Raw genomic sequence first — 5,930 nt, 5'->3', positions numbered from 1 at the left:
TACTTCAAGTAAAAGTACTTGAAGTAATACTTCAAGTACTTTAAGTACTTCAAGTACTTTACTTGAAGTACTTTTATATTTAGGTACTTGGTACTTGGTACTTGGAGTATTTCTAAAATGTACTTGAGTTTAGTACTTGATTTTGCCAAGTACTTTACTGCAAGTACTTCACTCAGTATTTTAAATACTCTTGAATTACTTGAAGTAAGAAAGTGGAAATTTCAAATACTTTAGTCTCTATTTTACGAAGTTTTCACATCTCAAAATAGGGTCTGTTAAATACTTGAAGTTATTAATTCAATTATTTGATTAGATGTATTTTTATAGTAAAATCGTGTTTGTTTCCTGTGAGGTTATATTTTGATCTGTGATTGTGGATATCTTATCCACAATATGACGTACATTTCATAGGTACTTGCATAATGCCGATAGATAGGTAGGTAATAAAATTAATGTCATAAATATGTCTTTTGAGAGTGGATGACGACAGCAGAAGGGTCGGAGATCTGTGTAAAATTTTCAGCGATGTAAAGTTGTGAATATATGAATTTTGTCTTTTTTGTATTTTGGTCTGGAACTTAACTTTGCGGGTAGTTTTTCAGTACCTTCTCGGTACCCCAAAGGGAATCGGGTTTGTTGACGTACCTGCTAAAGTGCAAGGTCGGATTTGAAAATATTTGAGAAATGATTCAGTACCTACTCGTTCAAAAAGATATTTATTCTTTCATTAGTTTCTTAACCCCGCCGTGTATTCGTCAGTAAGAAGCCTGGTCAGGGCGGAGAAATCGGCAGGGGATTATCCCTTTTATTATAATAGCAATAGCCGATGGCAGGTACAGACTTTCATATTCACCTCTTCCTCATAGAATTTAAACACAATTTTATGTTAAATATTTTGCAGTTTAATTTTCTTTATCATGTTAGACACTCGTTTTTTACCAAATTTTCTTTTTTTGTTTATACATGGTTCAGCCATATAAACTTAGTTTGAATTATTACTACTTATATTTTCTCACATTACAGTTTCAAATAATCTGTTAAATTGTATGAATTATTTGAACACCAACAATTTAAAAAGACGTAATGCAGAAAAACAATGATTTTAAAAGTCACACTAATTAGTGTCATTTATCTTTCCTGTGCGTATTTTATTTATTACCGTACAACAACTTTACGTATTACATTGCATCGCTTATTACCCAATATTGTCCAAAATGAAATATGTTTTGTGAAACTCGGCTCGTAGTACCAATGTTTTTTGTAATCCAGTCGATACGACCATGATTGTATGGTTTTGATGAGTACCGAATTGTACTTTGATATTGCTCGAAGTACCTTTGTTTTGTTGTGTGCGAAATAATACACAGCGTTCGGTTTCGATGTTTAAATATAGGACGGTTACAGAAGTACTGAATTTACATTTGTATTTACAATATCAGGTAAAGATACCCAAAAGGATCAGTGGCCGCTTCCGTAAATGGAATAAAATACATATTCACATTATAAAAAAATATAAAGTTAATGAAATTCGCGATTAGTTAGTATAATTGCCTAGATAACTACACCCCTACGAAATAATTTAACAATAATAAATTTAGTACATATTTACCTGAATTTTCGCAAAAGCCGTTGTTAGGCATTCCCTGAAATCATTGTAGTTATCAGCTACTAATGCCATCTTCTTTGGGTTTTCAGGTAAAAATAAAAAATAAGCCAATCGAAAATGTAAAGGAAAATTCTAAAAGTATTGTGGCATTAGAGGAACAAAATTTTGTATAAATGGACGGAACAGCATTACGAACCTATTATTTGTGATTTGTCAGTGTAAAGTTACATACTTAGTTAGACAAACATTGTACTGATTAGTGTCTACTATTTAGTCACTGTAGTATTTAGGTTAATTTAATAATTTTTAGAATAGTAAATACGTAAGTGGTAGACAGATATATTCAGGAATATGGGGCATTCATTCCAAGAAAATTTTCAGCATTTTTGGTAACCGCAAAAGTAAAAAACGACTAATTACTTTGATCACCTTGATATTTTTCAAGAGTTATAGTTTTCGCTGAAAATGGACTCTCGTTTTAGGCATTTTATTTTTGATTTAAAAAATTCATACGTTTTTTTTGAAAATGAAACATTGTGACTTAAACATTTTTATGTCACGAGCGTGTACATGTATCGCACTCCTCTTAAAATTTTTTTCTGAAAAATTTCAGTTTCACAAATCCGGCCCTGTGCACTTTCACAATGGGTAATGATTAAGGGTGCTGTAAACTACCCACAAACTTAAACACGGAACCGGTTCATAAAATTCATATATTTTTAACACAACTTTATTAAAAAATCATAACGTTTTGGTGGTGAACCAAAATTCAAAATATTAAAAAAGGGCAACAGAAGCCTGAGAAAATACCATACAGCGTCGATGTTATTGTTATAAATTAATAGTAAGCATACATAGACAACACCGTCATGAGTTTTATTTTAAATTTTAAATTAGAAATAGACGTTAATTTTGTCGAAGGCATTGTGTCAACAGAAAGATATAAAAGTATTTCAAAAGAATATTGTTTACAAATAACATAGTATTATTAATAAGTGAGCTACCATTCTGCATTTAAGTTGATGCTTATGCAATTTTTTATGTGGCGAAATATGTATTATTGTATACTTAAATTCTAAATATTAAAAAATTCAGTTCTAAAATATATTAAGCTTTTTAAAAAAAAAAACAGGAAAAGTTATCTAGTTCTACAGTATTTCAAATAATTAGAAAGTACTTGAAGCATTTTCAGTACTTCAAGTATTTGTAAGTACTTGAAGTAATGTACTTGGCTTGTACTTCAAGTACATCTGAAAAGTACTTGATACTTAAAATACTCTTGCTGAAAGTAAGTACTTGGTACTTTACTTGAACACTATTTCAGGTAGTACTTTGTACTTGGTACTTCAAGTACTTTTTCTGAGTACTTTGAACAGCTCTGCTTCCAGGTAAATTCGCGCCCTAATTACTTTTGGAAATACCGTTCGTTCCCAATATTTGTGTTCGTTAGTTAAGTGTATTAATGGTATGTTTCGTGGCGGTCGAAGGAACGTTATACTATTATTTTTTATCGTGAATTTGTATTGAAAGCATTTAAAGGGATACAGGTGTATCAATATGTCGAAGATAACTCAAATTAATTTATGGATTAAACCTTTTCCTGAACTTACTCTTCAAGAACGAACTGTGTTTTGTCGTGCCTGTTTTAAATCAGCAAGTACTTTTATATCTGTGGAGGTAATACGCAGTTTTTCTATTTACCTGCAAATACATATACTTTAGAATCACCGGAAAAACTTTTTGTTAGAATATGTAGAAAAATTTTTAAAAATAAATTGTTACCAAAATAGTAATTAAATTGTGGATTACTACTATTTTTTAATTTGTTCTGTTTATATTTATTTTTTAGTATAAGAATATTCTCTTTAAAAACGCGATTTATGTGTTAGTGAGATGTAGTTAGACACTTTGCAATGTGATTTATGTATTTTTTTGTAAGAAAACGTAAGCTCGAGAAACCTGTTTTTGTAGTTTATAAATAAATTAGTTCGCTTATTAAGCTTTTTTTTAATTTTTGGAGCATATGCAACTGCATATCTCTGCATATATTAAGAAAGTTACTGCATATTTGCATAAATTTGGTGCATATCATATGATCATATTTCTCAAAATTTTGCTGCATATTTTCCGCTCTCTAATTCATATTCTTCTTTTGACATGTATTTGTTATTGGCTTTACCGTATCTATTGGAACACTGCGAAACTCCACCTCTAATACCTCTTTCTACAAAAAGAACTTTATCTATATCCGTTAAGAGATCTAGTTTAATTTCTGTTGTTTTTAACATAGCATCAAATGTTAGGCCCGGAGCCGTATAATAATGCAACGGATCAAGTTGATAAGTATTTAAACAAGTAGTTCGAAAAGCTTCAAATAGATCGGCTAGAAGAAGCACATCAGTTTTTAAATATAAATCAGAATATTCTCCTAATGTATGAATATTAAAAGTATTCCATACATTGGTAACATGGGAATAATCTTCATATTTAATATTTTCATCGTATAAGCGACTATAGAAATCCTCCTTTTCGGGCAATTTTGTTTCAAGTAGTTTCTCCCAGGAGTTTATATAATCGTAAGGAAACACTACCTTTCTGTTTAACAAATTAAATTCTTCCATATTATTACAATTTGCCAACGTAATAATTTTCTGAGAATTATCTAAATTGGTGGAAAGTTTGTCTAAACTATGTGGCATAAATCTGAAAGAATCAATAAACCGTAAACTAACTTTCGTGTCTTCGACAAATTTAGTAAACGAGATATATCTTTCTTTGTTAATGGGAAGTAACTTAATATCACCTTTTATTGAATTCGAAAGTTCTTTAATAAAAAGATGGGCATCATATCCACTCATATTATGAAAGATCACGGGTATAACATTAATATCTTTATAATTTAAATTACAACTTTGATGGGCAGCGCCTCTATACATTAAGTTAAATGATTATCATCGCGTACTTTTATGTTATTTTCCAAAAATCCTTTTCTACAGATATGACATGAGGATTCAAAGCGCTCACGTTCTTCCGTAGTTAATGTTTCCATAGAAATAACGTTCAGAAATTTATCGTTGCAAAAATGAGCCATTCGATGTAACTCCTGAACGAACCATTGAATGCAATTTTTACCTCGATACAAACAAAATTTAGAAAATGAATTATCATATGAGCAGTGAAAATAGCAGTGAAAATAGTAACAAACATTACTTGAGTATACGCATGGTAGTTGGTAGATGGTAGAAGATAAAATGATTAACTCAGCGACAAGTATAAACGGTTTTCTTTGTGTTGAAGATTTATTTATTTATTTATTTATTTATTTATTTAAAAAGTTAACTGGGCAGAGGACAATGTCCTGTTATGCCCAAGGAACAGTGCAGATACTAACTAAATATAAACTAAGTCTACTTCTAATATAAATAAATCTTTATATTTCCAATACTCTAAACACTAAACTGGTCAGTCTGGAAGGCATCGAAGGCAATCTTGAAATTAGCTACTGAAGTACTCTGTACAATATGAGAAGGAGTTGAATTCCATGTGTTGAAAATTCGGTTTGGTAAAAAGAACTGCCTGCTTCTGGTCCGAAAATTCTCTTTCTGCAGTTTAAACAGATGTCCGCGAGTTCGAAAATCCACAGAGATGGAGAAGAGTAAACGGATAGGTGATCCTACATTGCTGACAGCTTTAAAAGTTGTTATTGCATCACCCCGGATTTTCCGATATTCCATTGTAGGCAACATCATGATTTTAAGCCTATCTTCGTATTTAGGACGACGAAAACTGAACGGGATACGAGTAATACGGCGTTGCACAGATTCTATCGCCTGCTTATCTCTAATTAGAACAGGGTGCCAAACAGCGTTACCATACTCAAGTAGGGGTCTCACATAGGACTTATGCAATTTTGCTATCGTTGCAGGGGATGCGTTGGAGAATACTTTTTGCATTAGATACACAACAGTGTTGGCTTTTTTGACAACACTTAAAATATGTGGCGACCAGGATAAGTCGGACGTGATAGTTATACCTAAATCAACTTGCGAGTCAACATCCTTTAATAAATGCGATTCAAGGTAATATTTAAGCTTGGAATTATTGCTGCCAAGGTGGAGTATACAACACTTATCTCTGTTCAGAGGAAGAAGCCATTCATGCGCCCATTTTGAAACAGTATTAACATCAGCATTTATAAGATCGCAGTTAACACAGGTATTATACACTTTCAGATCATCTGCAAATAATGTAAATGGACACTTAATAACTCGGGCAAGATCGGCTGTATAAATAGTAAAAAGAAGGGGCCCCAGAACAGAACCTT

Source organism: Zophobas morio, unplaced genomic scaffold (genome assembly GCF_036711695.1).
Source record: "Zophobas morio isolate AGI-343-1 ecotype UQ-CSIRO unplaced genomic scaffold, CSIRO_AGI_Zmor_V1 ptg000087l, whole genome shotgun sequence".
NCBI classification, from domain to species: domain Eukaryota; kingdom Metazoa; phylum Arthropoda; class Insecta; order Coleoptera; family Tenebrionidae; genus Zophobas; species Zophobas morio.
This window is presented reverse-complemented; position numbering follows the sequence as displayed.